Source organism: Eriocheir sinensis, unplaced genomic scaffold (assembly GCF_024679095.1).
Source record: "Eriocheir sinensis breed Jianghai 21 unplaced genomic scaffold, ASM2467909v1 Scaffold683, whole genome shotgun sequence".
Lineage (NCBI taxonomy): Eukaryota > Metazoa > Arthropoda > Malacostraca > Decapoda > Varunidae > Eriocheir > Eriocheir sinensis.
Window position 1 is genome coordinate 92,831 of NW_026112035.1, and position 17,375 is coordinate 110,205.

The window sequence follows — 17,375 nt, forward strand, 5'->3', positions numbered from 1 at the left end:
CGGCCCCCAGTTTGGGAACCACTGTCCTAGCGCTTTCCATACTGGTAGAGCAACGTGGCGAAGCCATTGGGATAATAGCTATACTGTGCCATGATTAAGGTACACCTGCCTGGAGACTTACTGAATGAAACCGAACAGTGTGTTCATGTGTATGACGAGGACACTCGGACCTTGAAAGATTTCACATAATTTGACTGCGTAGTGCAGAACATTGGGTCACATCAAAAAGTCTTACGGTGACTTGGTTTGCTCTGTCTTGCTATATGGCTGTGAGAAAAGGACCCTAAATAATAAATAGAAGCTCTAGGCGAATTAACAGCTTTATTAATAAATGTCTTCTCACAAATAGTCACAATCATGGGATATTGTTGGAGTGACTGTGAAATGGACGATAACTTAGTCAGAGTTGATTAAAGCCCGTTAGCTGTATAATCTGTGAACGCAAACTCCGGCTATACGGGTATGTAACACTCTACTCAAATTCAAACCAGTTTACCAGGCTGTTTCTAAAGGAGCAGTCGACTGAGAACAATAACAGTGCATGCGCTACGCTTTGTATTACGTTCTCACCACACAAACAAAACTATCTCTGCGGAAACACACACACACACACACACACACACTGCGACCGACAGACAGACAGATAGACACCCCGCCTTTCCGGCCACCTGAAGGTCGCTCTTCGCCCAGGCTGTAAATTTTCTGACTGTCCCTCGATGAGGAAGGGGAGGGGTGTGTGGTATGCGTGAGGTCTCAGCTTTGCCCATCAATTAGTTAATGAGACCAAAAGCCCTTCCTAGAGGGTACTGGCTGGCGATCATGAAATCAGCACGTGATTAGACCGATAACGAATCACACACACACACACACACACACACACACACACACACACACACACAATATCGGGATTATGCCATCTCACTCATAACGAAACAATGGGTTCTCTTGCAACGTTTCGAGGCCTCGTCAAAAAGTATGATTGATTCTTGAGAAAAATACTGAACTTATAAAATTACTTACATCTTTGGATCATATTAGAGGTATTTGGTTGTATGTAACGTTTGAGCAGCATTTCTACTGAGACGCTGTAAAATGAGCATTATTTATGTTTTACAAAATAAATCCTTGATGATAATGCGAATGGATACCAAAAGGGAAGGGAACTTAACAGTACTGTATTTTTCCAGGTATTCCTGACGCCAATGAAATATCTCTTGTTCATTTTCATTTTGATTGATCTTCATAAGGAAGATGCGGTGGATATAACTATATGCTAGATAATTTCAAATCTATCTCTGGGACATACTTCCATCTTTAAATAAATATTATAGGAATTTTTTTCCTCTTTTGTCTTTTTCCCTGTTGGCTCAGCCTACCTTTAGAAGGTCCTTACATTTGTTCTCCAGTCCAAGAGAACACTGGAGGCACTTGCCGCACGAAGCGCACACTCCCCACGTCACGCGCTCACCCGCGAGCACTCCCTCCCGCGCTGAGGCCGCCACCACGCCGCTGCCTTCGTGGCCAAGCACGCTGTCACGGTCGTAAAAAAAAATATTATGAGTAAGTTAGTGTGGAAAAAAAATGTAATCAAAATGATTTGAAATTATTGGTAAAATGGAGGAATTGTACTTTTTTGTAATGTAAGCTCTTTATAATTATACACTGAATGAACATAACTTAACTAAGAAGATGCATCAGAGAATGAGAAAGGTACATAAAGTACGTATGTGGCCAATAAACGAAACGTATTAACCCCTAGATCACAAAGCCTTTGTCCGAGCAACACCAGCACAGCCCCTGGGTGAATAATGCCCATCTTTTGAGGGGGAAATCAAGATAAGTAGTTTCAAAACGTTTTAAATTTAGCTAATGGAAAATATAGCACATGTTTTTTTTTCAATTTTTTCTATTATGAATGCAAACAAGACAAAAACTAGACGCATAGCACTCGGAAGTGCACACCTCCGCCAAAGATCGTCCTGAAAATTGGTATGGGCATCAACTGTGATCCTATGCATCATATGGAAGCATTTGTTTAAAAATTTGATGAAATTCAATTTTTTTTGAGATTTTGACCTTAGGCGAACTTTTCGAGGTCAAGGTCAAAGCCATACAAGGTGCATCATATGGAAGCATTTGTTTCGAAATATGATGACATTCTATTTTTTGGAAACGTTGACCTTGGGTGAACTTTTCGAGGTCAAGGTCAAAGGTCAAGGCCAAGGCCATGCAAAGTGCGTCTTTCCATGAGGTAAAATATGAACCAAGTCTGAAGTCTCTACGATGACGAGAACCGAAGTTATGGCCAATCTGACGTTTTGTGCGACCTTGACCTTGATATAAAAAAAATTATGTTTTTTTTTATGGATGGACACGAAGCTTCCCTGAAAAATTGGTTGAAATATCCGCAAAATTGTGGACAGGAGACGGCTCACGAGCAAACAAACAAATAAATAAACAAATAAACATACTGACCGGACCGAAAATATAACTTCCTCCCAACTTTGTTGGCGGAGGTAATAATGCGAACAGAGTGACCTAAAGGGGTTATCGAAAATGTTAAATTTTACCATATGACAATTTCAGAGTTTTGGATCATGCTGATACTGGAGATTGAAGCTTTGGCCTACACATATTCAGAACATGGGAGCCTCAGCTGGTGCAGCCACAGCTTCCTGGGCCCGGATTCATCAACATTACCAACCAACCCTTTGGTGTCTCTCACATTCACCGGACTATTAGCGGACATCTGTTATCTTTCAAACTCTGCATTCATGAACACTTTGGTAACGGGTCAGTAAGAGATGCCCTAACAACCAGTTGTTGCGCTGAGTAGCCAATGATGTGCAAGCGTTTATACTGAATCTTCAGCTTTCACGTGACTATAGTGTACAAAAACAAACTTAAAAATCAAAACATGTGTATTGTACAGAGGCGGTAAATATTGATCTAGAAGTAATAATACCAGTACTGTCCCTCAATAAGATCTGCATTAATGCATAAAAATCTATTAGAGATTTTCTACTTGTTTCTTTACATTTTTACGTTCCATATGGAGTTATTCAAAGGCTGGCAACTCCTGCAGTGGTCTCACAGACATGGGGTTATAGAAGACAAAGCTGCCAAACTTCACCAGGAATAAGCTTCTCACGCTTCCCGGGGGTCAGAGTGAGGTGGCGTGATATTACTGGTCTATTGCGTTACAGTTAAAAATCATGGTCATACTAGTTAAGTCATACCACCTGTGACTTACGCCGACAGATGCCAGCTATAAGTACCTCGCTGCTGTGCTGTTCAATTTGAAATACACAGCGGTCTTTACACAGCGGTAACTCATGTTTCTCAATTCCATTCACTACTAAGCTTATCAGTCGGTTATTTATGTCTAAAGCTATGGAACAAGTATAAGTAGATAATTAAAAATGAGGATAACTTATCGCCGCTGAGGGTACTTGTACACTTGTACATCTGCGCCACTAATTAAGTCTTTTCACACAAAAAAGTCTCTCTCAACTTATTTCCATCGTAATTTTACATTTTCGTACCCCTACAACTACGAAAATATTTACAATTGCGTTGTTATGCTCAGAAATTACTGATACAAGCAGTTAGACGACAGAAAAAAATCTTGAGATGACAGTGTTTATCCAGCTTACCTGACCTCCGGTAATTCAATAACGGGTGCTCAGAGCAGTGGTAAATTTTGGCCTTACCGGAGGATCGGTGAGTGCTTTATGAATACAGATTCACGGAGTGGGCGGAGTTACCGGAAAACTTACCAAAGAGAGGTCTGGTAAATGATTTGATGAATCTGGCCTCTGGCATTTTTAAGAACTATGCGGGAAACAGAAAAGTGGGTGGAAAGAAAAAAAATCCACTCTTTGGAAAAAGGGCAGCGTGAGCAGCGTGTCACTGGCTCTCTCAACCCAAACACGGGCAGGGAGAAGTGTTGCGACCACACATCACATGGTGCTCAACTGTTCACCATATCCTCAGCGGCATGTTCTTTGCCTGAATAGCTTTTATTGTTTATATATTAACAAATCAAAGAGAAGACATAACTGATCTTAAAAAGTATCGTTTCATCAGCTTTTAAGGTTAGCGTCTCACTCCATTGAAGCATATGTTAACGTATAAGCTATCTACTTCTCAGTATGGAACAAAAGGCAGTTCCACTTTACTTAGCTTTAAAATTCAACCTATTTTCTTTTATAATGTCCTTATTCCAGAATTTGAGATTTTTAGTTTTTTTCTGTTTTTTATATATTTAAAAAAAGGGATACACTCTTATTTGTAGATTAATAATAGAATAGTTGAAGTAATTAATCTTAGATTTCAGAGTAAGGAAGTGTTAGGGAAATGGCTGAATAATAAGTGTTGAGAAAATTGTGCAGTTTGGTAAAGAAATTAATTTCTGGTCAATTTTTAAAACCTAAGCCTATTGAGCGTCTATCCGTGTCTCTCACATGCTGTCTGTATCCGAGTTAGTCTTATTTTCATGTGGTCTGTTTGTATACATGTCTGTCTGTCTGTCTACCTGTCTCAGTCAGTCTGTCTCAAACAATGTGCTTTTTATTCAGTCAAGTATTTTACCTTTAATATTTTCTACACTTTCACTCCCAACAAAATTCCTGATGGGCAACTGTACTGTCATGTCTTGGTTCCGTATATATAATACGGCGCGTGTTCTTTGATATGTTGCCAGAAGGAAACTGAAGTGCGTTTTGAAATGGTGCGTGAGTAAAAGTGAGGATAATGTAGGCGTTTGTTACCTCAACACAGTGTTACTTTAGAAAGTGGTGTGTGTGTGTGTGTGTGTGTGTGTGTGTGTGTGTGTGTGTCCGGGTGGGCGCGCGCCCGTGTGTGTTAAGGAGAAGGGCAGTAATGTTGCTACTCGAACTGAGGTCTGTATATGTTTTCTCGGTACTTCGTCGTGGTGTTATGATCGTCAAGAATACTTCAGGTAAACAGTTTGAATTCCTCGTAGTTACAGGCTCCTCTGAGAATGTGTGTGTGTGTGTGTGTGTGTGTGTGTGTTTCACCACCACGGTCTGATCACAAGTACAGTCGACGATAGAAAGTAGTGTCACGGTTTTCGGAATGTTTAGCCTGGTAGCGGTATATGGCAACTATACCACGGTGGCGCATTCACTGGCGATGTTAGTACGCGTTAGTGTGTGACCGTAAAATTATAATGTTGTATAATATTATATTATATTATAATATAATGTGGTTTGAAATATACCAGATTACATGAATTCAATTTAGAAATGCGATAATGAATGTCTTCTACATGATGATGATGATGATGATCACGAACAGTCTGAAACACTTTTCTTATTAAACTTTGAAAATACCGCGTGCAATGCTGTCCTTCACAGAGGCAGGCAGTGACTAATGTCCTTACCATCAAACAGCAAATAGGCTTGAGGGTCTGTTTAACTCGCAGCCTTATTCCATCATCACATAAAGCCTCAGAAGATTCAGATCATCAATCAAAAATCTAAAATAATTTCTCCGTGAAGATTACGTAATATCTAAGTATAAATACGTGTGTGTGTGTGTGTGTGTGTGTGTGTTGAGTGCGAGGGTAGAAAAGCCCGGTCGACGACGCATATCATGAACGAACGTTTAGCTATTATTATATATATATTTTTTAATAAAGAACAAGATCTCGGCTGTCTCAGGGATTTTTTATTTTTAAAGGCATAACAATCTCCCTTAATAAGTGCAAACAACTTAGAGTTGCTCTTGACTAAATTTAAACGAAACTAAAAGCTCGTGTCCAAATGTAGCGACAGAGCCTAAAGAAAAAATATTTATTAAGCGTTAGCGACGGGCACTTTTGATAAATATCTATCTTAAAATTATGTAGAGTGCACCTGTGACCACCGATCACCACAACACTACGATTTCGATAGGATGTAATAATTTTCATGTCGCGTGGAGGGGTTGCCAGATGTTGCTTTCTGAACGAAACTTGCTGGACAGTGTGTCACTACTCTCTATAGCCGACTGTACATAGGACTCGCAAATGCCAGCAAGCACCCTCCCGATTTCAGCAAGGATCATTAGTCTATCTCTTGAACGGGTCTGGAACCTCTGCTTGCCACGCCGCGAAGACTGGCAGCGCAGCGCTTTTTTTATATTTAATTATTATTATTTTTTTTTTTACGTCGCGGCCTATTGCGCCATTAAGCTTTTACCTGGTGGGGCCTGAAGGTCGGCTCAGCCCGTTCTGGGGCAGGCGAGTGTTTATAGTGGCGCCATCTTGTTTTGGCTCATGCTGCCCCCCGGAGCTCATCTTTGAGCCTCTCTTTGGAGAGGTAATCTAGAGTCCGGGTTGATAGGTGGTCTTCAAGGCAGCATGTGGATAGTCTTAGGCCACTCGGCGGTGACTGAAAAATCCCATCTGTGCGGCGGCCAGGATTTGAACCTGCGTCCCTCCTGGAGCTCCCGGACGCGGAACCGGCACGTTAACCACTCAGTCACCGCCTTCCCACTCCACCCCACACGCCTCCTTTAATCGACTGAGTTTTCGGAGCGGTGTGTGTGTGTATTTACCTAGTTGTATTTACCTAGTTGTGATACACAGGAAGTATAGTTACGTTCGTGTGGTCCCATCTCTGAGTCTCAGTTGGTCAAACTTTGCTTTAAACTCGTTTATGTTTCTGGATTGAGCAACATCTTTGTCTAGGCTGTTCCACTGCTCGATGCATCTATTGGGGAAGCTGTATGTCTTTTCACCTTTCAAGCATCTTGTCTTTCTCAGCTTTCTTTCGTGTCCTCTAGTTGCTCTCCCATCCCATACAAACAGATCCTCTCTGTCGATTATATCTATTCCCTTCATCACCCTGAAAACTGCAATTATAACTCCTCTCTCTCTTCCTCCTTTTAGGGATGGTAGCCCCAACTTTTCCAATCTTTCTTGGTACGTTAAGTCCGCCAGGCTAGGGACTGCCATGGTGGCTGCTCTCTGGATTCTTTAGATCTTGTTTATGCGCTTCTTTTTGTGTGGTACCATATTACTACTGCATATTCCAATCTTGGACGAATCATAGCTTATATCATTTTCTTCATCATCTCTTCCATGTAGTGAAACGCCACTCTTATATTCGTCAACAGCTTGTTCGTTTCTCCAACAATCTTGTTAATGTGTTTTCTGGTGACAGATTGTCCTGGACCAACACTCCCAGGTCTTTTTCCCATTTTGTCTTTTGGATATTTTCCTTTCCCATCGAGTAGTCCCCACGTCGGCCTTACTGGTACTGGTACTGGTACTGGTGCCCATTTCTAATACCTTGCATTTCTTTGCATTAAATTTAATTTCCCACTCCTGGCTCCATTCATAAATTCTGTTAAGATCTTCCTGCAGCCCTTTGCAATCCTCCTCTGTTTTTATTTCTTTCATGATTTTTGCATCATCTGCAAACAGGCTGGCATAACTGTTTGTCCCTTCCACCATGTCGTTGATGTAAATCAGAAACATTACTGCCATATACTGGTGCCAGTACTGAGCCCTGCGGAACTCCACTTGTTACCGCCCTCCACCCAACGTGTGTATGTGTGTGTGTGTGTGTGTGTGTGTGTGTGTGTGTGTGTGTGTGTGTGTTTCGTTTCTGCTATGTCGCCGGTAGGCTATCTTGGTGGGGCCTGAAGGTCGGCTCCAGCCCGTTATGGCGTATGCAAGTGTTTATAGTGGCACCATCTTGCTTGGTTCATGCTGCCCTCCGGAACTCATTAAGCCTCTCTTTTAGAGAGAAAATCTAGAGTCCGGGTTGATAGGTGGTCTTCAGGACACCATATGGGTAGTATTATACCACTTGCCGGTGACTGGAAATCCCTGCTTGTGTCGGCGAGCGGAACGCGGCGCCGTCACGCTAACCACTCAGCCACCGCTGTGTGTGTGTGTGTGTGTGTGTGTGTGTGTGTGTGTGTGTGTGTGTGTGTGTGTGTGTGTGTGTGTGTGTGTTTATTTACTTAGTTGTATTTATCTACACCTTTTCACCCTCAAATTAGAAAAGTTGAATTTCAAATTTAAAAAGTTAAAATTCAAATTAAAAAAGTTGAATTTCAAATTAAGAAAGTTGAATTTCAAATTAAAGAAGTTGAAATTCAAATTAAAAAAGTTGAAGTTCAAATCAAAAATATCGAATTTCATATTTAAAAAGTTGAAATTCAAATAAAAAAGTTGAATTTCAAATTTAAAAAGTTGAAATTCAAATTAAAAAGTTGAATTTCAAATTAAAAAAGTTGAATTTCAAATTAAAAAAGTTGAAGTTCAAATTAATAGATGAAGTGCAAGTCATAGAAAGAGATATGTGTGCATACATACATACATAAGTTCATACATCCACAAACTTATCATATATATATATATATATATATATATATATATATATATATATATATATATATATATATATATATATATATATATATATATATATATATATATATATATATATATATATATATATATATATATATATATATATATATATATATATATATATATATATATATATATGTGAAAAAATCTGAGTGAGCGGCGTGGATCGAACTCTCGTCCCCTAAGGTGGAAACCCTAAGCTCTACCACTAAGCCATCGGGCAGTGTGTGTGTGTGTGTGTGTGTGTGTGTGTGTACGGTATGCATGTATGTATGTATGTATTTATGTGTGTGTGGAGGGGATGTGTGGTATGAGTGCTTGTGGAATGAGTGCTTGTGGAATAAGTATTTGTGGAATGAGTGCTTGTGAAATAAGTGCGTGTGGAATAAGTATTTGTGGAATGAGGGTTTGTGGAATGAGTGCGTGTGGAATAAGTATTTTTAGAACGAGTGCTTGTGGAAGGAGTGCATGTAGAATAAGTATTTGTGGAATGAGTGCTTGTGGAATGAGTGCGTGTGGAATAAGTATTTGTGGAATGAAGGTTTGTTGAATGAGTGCGTGGGGAGTGAATATTTGTCGAATGAGCCTTTAAGGAATGATTGCTTCTGGAATGAGTGTTTGTGGTATAAGTGAGTGTGAAATAAGTCCTTGTCGAATGAGTGCGTGTGGAGTGAATATTTGTGGAATGAATGCTTGTGGAGTGAGTCTTTGAGGAATGAGTGCTTGTGGAATGAGTGCGTGTGAAACGAGTGTTTGTGGAATGAGTGCGTGTGGAATGAGTGTGTGTGGAATCAGTGTTTGTGGAATGAGGGTTTGTGGAATGAGTGCGTGTGGAATGAGTGTGTGTGGAATGAGTGTTTGTGGAATAAGTGTTAGTGGAATGAATGCCTGTGGAGTGAGGGGGTCTGGAATGAGTCCTTGGAATGAGCGAATGTGGAATGAGTGAGACAAAGAAAACAAAATAACTACAGAGTTCCCATTGAATTACTATGGTGGAGGCGCCGAGTGCGGGTCATTAAATATAGCGGCCGGCGGCCGAACGCTGACGGGGGAGGTAACCCCTCCATGTGTATTAGAGCTCAGTGGGAGAGAGGCGCACTATTGCGCTATACGTAGCAACGTAAAAATAATGAAAAATAGAATACCTTCACATACGTAGATTTTATATATATATATATATATATATATATATATATATATATATATATATATATATAATAGATATATATATATATATATATATATATATATATATATATATATATATATATATATATATATATATATATATATATATATATATATATATATATATATATATGTTTGTGGATGTATGCATTTATGTATGTAGGCATGCACATATATCTTTCTATGACTTGCACTTCATCTATTAATTGAACCTCAACTTTTTTTATTTGAACTTCAACTTTTTTAATTTGAAATTCAACTTTTTTAATTTGAATTTAAACTTTTTAAATTTGAAATTCAACTTTTTTAATTTGAAATTCAATTTTTTTAATTTGAAATTCAGCTTTTTAAATTTGGAATTCTACTTTTTTAATTTGAATTTCAACTTTTTAAATTTGAATTTCAACTTTTTTAATTTGAATTTTAACTTTTTAAATTTGAAATTCAACTTTTTAAATTTGAAATTCAACTTTTTTGATTTGAAATTCAACTTTTTAAAGTTGAATTTCAACTTTTTAAATCTGAGTTTCAACTTTTTTAATTTGACATTCAACTTTTTTAATTTGAGGGTGAAAAGGTGTTGTTGTAGCATACAAGGCCAGCTGAGCGAGACTCGTATTGTCCCGTCTCTGTAACTATCCAATCTTTCCTTAAACGGTTTGACACTCGTTGTCATCACAACATTTTCATTTAATCCATTCCACGCATCTACAACTCTATACGTGAAACTGAATTTAAGGACCTTGGTTTCATCAACTTCATTCTGTGTCCTGTTTTTTGTCTTCCTACTTGCTGTCTTATTAATAGCAGATCTTGTCTATCTGACCCTTCAAGGCCATTTATTAGTCTATATATGGTAATTAGATCTCTTTCTTTCTTCTGAAGTTGCCAAATTCATTCCCCGTAATCTGTCTTCATAAGTTAAATCTTTTAGTTTGGAACCATTTTTGTAGCTATTCTTTGTATTCTTTTTAATTACCTTATATGTTTCTTTTTGTTGCTGCCATACCATTTCTACATGACCCAATTATTTTGGTCTAATCAATGAAGTAATAATATTAGCCTCTTTGTTATATCCTTGTCCATGTGATGGAACTCTACTCTTATATTTATTAGTATCTCGTATGTTTCTCCGAATATTTTGTTGATGTGACTTTTTGGAGATAGGTTTTCCTCTTTGCCAACTCCCATTCTCTTTGCTCTTTTTCAATAATACTTTATCGCTCATTTTATGCCCTCTTGTGCGTCTTACTTCACTCTTATTAATTTCCAGCACATGACATTTTTTTTTACATTAAATTCCATTTCCCATTTTTTTGCTCCACATGAATTTTATCTAGATAATTTTATAACATTTCACTGTCTTCTTGAGTTGTTATTTTCCTCATTAATTTTCCATCATCTGCAAACAAACTGATGTAACTGTCATTTCCTTCCGTCATTTCATTTATATACGTAGAAAAAAAAATATTATGGGTGTCGATACTGAATCTTGGGAACACCACTTGTTACTTGTCTGCACTTTGAATTTATATCTCTTACCACTGGTCTCATTACTCTTCTCTCTAAGTAAGCTTTCACCCAGTCAATTACATTCTTTTCTAATTTCCATATCAGAGAGAGAGAGAGAGAGAGAGAGAGAGAGAGAGAATTAAAGACTTAATGAGAGTCAGACAGAGGCAGGCAGGCACGGACAGAAAGGCAGACAAACATGCAAAGAATGAAAAACTACCAACCAGGGGTGATCCGTGGTTCTGGTTCCGGCGAGTGTGTGTAAGTCAGAGCCGCAGATTGTTGCTAGTTCCACTTTCACGAGAACCTGCCGGAAGAAAGACGTAAATGTATTTGACTGTTGACTCACATACAGATAAACAGACCCACACACTACTCCCCCCAAATAAGTACTGCCCGTCAAGCCAAGTCAGTACCATAGCTTGCCAGGGTCACGCACAGGACTGCAACGTGCATTTTCCAATGTTTGCGGTTACTTGCACGGAGCAGCGCCTGGTCTGCCGGTCAAGGAAGTAGAGTTTTAAGCCTATTACACATGGCAGCATTAAAAACAAGGCCTTTAAGGTAATGTAGCTGTGTATATAATATCTTTCTACCTTTTTAAAATTTTACGCTCGGAGGCATTCAATGACTCGTCTTAATTCATATATGGGTGAGGTAATTTCCATCGTGATAGTACAGAGTCACATACCGTATGTAAAATTTAGCATACGCCCGCCAGCGCTCCACTTCACTCACAAAATATATATAGTCTACAATGATGCGAATTATTGCTTAAAAACATTCTTTTTATTTGTTACTTCAAAAGGCATATTATTTCTGTAGAAAGACACGAGAAGGGAGGTGATAATTTTATAGTCATGGTAAGGTGTTGATGGACGATCCCGCAAAAGACAAGAATGGCCAGAAGAGGCTCAATTTCGGAAGTGTCTTGATACTCCCCTCTTGAAGACTTGTAGTCGTAGGCAAGAGGAAAGACAGTTTACCAGTGAAAGGGATAATAGAATGAAGATGCTAGTTCACTCTTGCATATGGGATTTGGATAGAATAAGGATGAGCAATAGCAGAAAGTCGGGTGAAGCGGGGCTGCGGGAGAGGTGAAAACATGCATTTAGCAAGTTCAGAGGAGCAGTCGGCATGAAAATGTCGATAGAAGGTAGAAAGAAAAACAACACTACGGCAGAATTTAAAAGGTAGAATGAAAGAAGAACATGATATCGATCCCTGCCCCGAGGACTATTTTTCAAGGCCCTGAAGAACATAAGCTTGCGTTGACCGAAATTGATATCAGTAAAGTGCGTGCGTACCTGCAAAAAATTGATTCAAATAAATCTCCGGGCCCCGACAATTTATCTCCTCGCGTGTTAAGAGAATGTAGTCAACAGCTAGAATTACTCATAACGTTAATGTTCAACAAGTCATTACACAGGCTAGTCTGCCTCTAGAGTGGAAACAGGCCAATGTTACCCCAATATTTAAAAAAGGAGATAAAAAACAAGCCAGTAATTATCGTCCTATCAGCCTTACGTCTGTCCTAATTAAATTATTCGAAAAAACAATCAGGGATAAAATTATCACTTTCCTCGACACAAATGATTTGATAACTGATAATCAGCATGGATTTCGTAGTAATCGATCTTGCCTTACCAACTTATTAACTTTTTTCAACGACGTTTATTCAAGTTGGGACGCCCGAGCCCCATATGACGTAATTTACCTAGACTTACAGAAAGCATTTGATAAAGTTCCCCACGTTAGGCCTATTTCAAAACTGCGTTCCCACGGTATTAGTGACCATCTATGTACGTAGATTCATGACTGGCTCACCGATAGAGAACAGAGTGTAGTTCTTAATGGTGAAGCATCTGATTGGCAACCCGTGACCAGTGGCGTGCCCCAAGGTTCGGTCCTGGGGCCAACACTATTCATAATTTACGTGAACGATTTAGAGACTGATATCCTGTCAAAAGTAGCCAAATTCGCCGACGACACCAAACTAGGAGGTACGGTAACGAACAGTAAAAACTGCGAGAACATTCAATCAGACTTAATAAGACTTACCGACTGGAGCGAAAAATGGCAAATGTATTTCAACGTAGATAAATGTAAAGTAATGCACATAGGTGAAAAAAATCCTAACATCAGCTTCAAGGACATGAACTCAGCGAAGTAAAACAAGAAAAAGATCTTGGTGTCATTATCAATAACACTCTTAAAATGAGTGATCAATGTTCTGCGGCGAGTAATCACCCGAACTTATGAAGAGATTATATTTAGCATTTGTTAGACCACACCTAGAATACGCCGTTCAGTTCTGGTCACCGATTTATATCAGAGATCAAGTTTTGCGAGAAAGGATACAGCGACGAGCAACCAAACAAATTCCAGCGCTCCGTAACTTGACGTATGACGAGCGTTTAAAGCGTTTAGATATGTTTTCTTTAAAGAAGCGAAGAGTAAGAGGGGACTTAATTGAAGTGTTCAGAATCCTTAATAGATTCGAAAACATTAACCCCGATAGTCTATTTCAGAGAGACACCAACACAATGACACGCAGCAACGGTATGAAGTTAAAGGGAAACCGATGTAATACATTGGCGCGCAGAATTTATTTCAATAATAGAGTCGTCGATCACTGGAATAGACTCCCACCGTCAGTAGTTAGCGCACAAAGTATTAATAGCTTCAAGTCTTCATTGGATAAGTATTTCAGGGATATAAGATTTTACTGACCCTTTTCCATATGTTTCAGGAAGTGAGGTGTGGGAACAGTAAGGTTAACAAGATACTGGAGCGTACCCCTGTACCGAAGGTAAACGAGGATCAAGCCTCTACCCGTAACCCCTGAAACTACATCTCACTCCATCGTGAGCGGTCCAATTTAATACTAGCTTTTATTTATTTATCTATTCATATATATATATATATATATATATATATATATATATATATATATATATATATATATATATATATATATATATATATATATATATATATTTGATTCAACTACATACATTGTTTACTGACCCTTTTTCGTTTGTCTCAGGCAGCCTGCAGCACGAGTACAACCTGAAGACATTAGTTTCCCCCACAGCTTAGGTCACCAGTAGCGTAAGTTTAGGGTAGTAATTTCCTCTTATTTCTCTCTTTACTATAAAATTTCCATGTCCCTTTCTTCCTTAAAGGAACATGGTGTTCTCTTCTAACTATTTCCTGCCGGCACGTTGCCGGAGGGAGAAGTGGGTAGGGAGGACCCTTCATCTATTCAATCCTGTCCTACCACACGTAGATCACTAGTATTAGCGGTAGTAAACAGACACCCTCGCCATAGACCGACAGGTCTTCTGGTGTCTGTTCTTCCTATGTATTCCTCCTCCTTATACTGTTTACCTGAAGAACACAAAGAGACGCAAAGCAGCAGGTAGACACTCCTACTTTTCCTACTCTTACTTCCTGCTTCCAGACGAACTACACCCAACTGCTATTTACCTGCTCCTCCTTCGGGCTCGGCGAGGGGGACTACCTGTCGGTGCAGCACGGCCAGGACGACACCATTGCCCTGTACGTGCCGGCCCTCACCACCACTGTAATGAGAGAACACCACCACACCCCCACCGCCACTGTAATGAGAGAACATCACCACAGCACCACCGCCACTGTGATGAGAGAACACCACCACACCCTCACCGCCACTGTAATGTGAGAACACCACCACAGCACCACACCCTCACCGCCACTATAAATTATATATCACCACACACCACATCCTCATCACCACTAGACTTGAAAGATAGAGAGAGATACGGACACACATATACCTCAGGCTTTTTTGTGTGTATCTAGCGGACTTTTTGTTCATCTTTTGACCCTGAAATGTCTCCTTTACTGTAAAAAAAAAAAAAAAAAAAAAAAAAAACTTCATTACTATACTTTAAAACCACACACTTTCACTATATTTCTAAAGGCATAACCGACCTCACTGCCTCCTCACCATAATTAACTACACAACCTCACAAATACTTTGAATATATATATAAAAAAAAAAACTGCAGCTTCATCATCATACTTGTTAAACACACACCCTCACTATACTTTTAGAGACATAATCAACTGCAGCTTCATCATCATACTTATTAAACACACACCCTCACTATACTTTTAGAGACATAATAAACCACTCTGCTTCATCACTATACTTATAAACCACACACCCTCGTAATAATCTAGACATAACAAACCACACACACTCACTATACATATAAACCAAACCACACACTCACTATACATATAAACCAAACCACACACACTCACTATACATATAAACCAAACCACACACACTCACTATACATATAAACCAAACCACACACACTCACTATACATATAAACCAAACCACACACACTCACTATACATATAAACCAAACCACACACACTCACTATACATATAAACCAAACCACACACACTCACTATACATATAAACCAAACCACACACTCACTATACATATAAGCCAAACCACACACACTCACTATACTTTCAATACACAACAAGCTACTTAACTCTAACCACTACCACTACGGACAAACCAACATCAGTCCCCCCCCCCCCCATGCAACACACAAACACACCTCATCACATTTTTAAAGGCGAAATAACACAGCACGCCACAGCCATACACCGCCACTGCGATATCACAACACACAATCATCACCACCACCACCACACGACATCACCACATTAAGGAGTATCAATGAACACACGCCTTCACCACCAATGTAATGACCTGACAACACCAATATCATCACGTACTCATCACTTTGTGGAATGTATAACGAATCACACACTACAGTCATCACCACTTTATAGGGATTAGGATACAATTTACATCTTCACCACCATTGATGTGATGATTTAAAACGATGCTCATCACCACCGCCACCACTATTGCTACTCTGTCCTTCACCACCACCCCTTTAATTACTGGGCTAACAACAACACCGCACACCCTCAACACCATTACTTGTCATCACCATCAATGACGATCCAAACCACTACTTGTCATCACCATCAGTGTAGAGACGATAGGCTACAATACCAATCCATCACCACCACACACTGTCACCATCACCACCACGACGCTACACCACCACCATCACGATAAATCAACAGTCACCGCTATATTGCACTTTAAAGACGTAACACACACACACACACACGTCGCCCTGCCTAGTGAACATGACTCACCCACACAGTTACCATTGCTAGAGAAAACTATGAATACAATGACACCAAGACCAGCATTATTTTAGACTATTCACCCACCATAGTATCAAACAAAACACGAAGACACACACAAAAAACGTAAAAAAAAAGACCCCTCAAACGGTACACATTACTGCAACCCTTGACAAAACACACTTATTAACTCTTATAGGAGGAAAAAGACTAACATAACCTAAAGAGTGACTGTCCAATAAGCGGGTCGTCTACAGTTAGCACATGGTCATCACAGGTTCCGTGGGCAGCTGGGTCCTGAGGGGGTCGTGTACCCTTCCAGCAGCCTGACCCTGGGATTCCACTCGGACTGCCGCACGGTGGGCCAGGGCATGGACTGCTATGTGGACGCCATCGGTCAGTAGTAGTAGTAGTAGTAGAAGTAGCAGTAGTAGTAGTTGTAGTAGTAGTTGAAGAAGGAGGAGGAGGAAATAAAATGATGACAAAAATAAAAGACAGATGATGATAAAGAGTAACAATAACAAAGGGATGAAGACGAACAAAGTAAAATCAGCTGAAAGAAATAAAGGAAAGCAAGAGGAGGAAGAGGAGGAGGAGGAGAAGGATTAAATTCAATCTGTCTGCTGTTTATGGTGACAGGTAAAGGCAACATTAATTAACAGGTAAACAATTATAATGCTGAGTTCACAACAATAAAACATCTAACTGTGCATCTGTGTGTGTGTGTGTGTGTGTGTGTGTGTGTGTGTGTGTGTGTGTACAAAACCCTTCTTCCCCCAGGTTCCACCCCCACGTGGGCCACCTCCCCCGTGTGTGGGCTACCGAACAGAGTGAAGCTGAATCGCATGACCGGGGGAACGGAAACTATTGAACACCAGTACCCGTGGCAGGTAAGGCCGCCCCCCCCCCCCCCCTCTCTCTCTCTCTCTCTCTCTCTCTCTGTGCGTGTGTGGTAATTTGTGGAATCAATAGTCGCTTGCGCAATATTGTATAAACACTGCTTTCTCTCTCTCTCTCTCTCTCTCTCTCTCTCTCTCTCTCTCTCTCT

General features: G+C 39.8%; 1 protein-coding gene across 3 annotated transcripts in view; it reads right to left on the reverse strand.

Annotated features, from left to right (window-relative positions):
• Window positions 1-11,481, reverse strand: part of LOC126993832 (5-exo-hydroxycamphor dehydrogenase-like) — a 28,081-nt gene extending 16,600 nt beyond the window's left edge. Inside the window, exons 1-2 of one of the 3 annotated variants that reach the window (XM_050852971.1) lie at window positions 11,317-11,481; window positions 1,394-1,530 (exon numbers count right to left, since the gene is read on the reverse strand). The gene's annotated coding sequence lies outside the window, so the exon portion shown is untranslated. Of the gene's footprint in view, window positions 1-1,376; window positions 1,531-11,316 lie in introns of all 3 variants that reach the window. The other 2 variants (XM_050852970.1, XM_050852972.1) reach the window with 2 other exon arrangements.
• Between the last annotated feature and the right edge of the window lie 5,894 nt (window positions 11,482-17,375).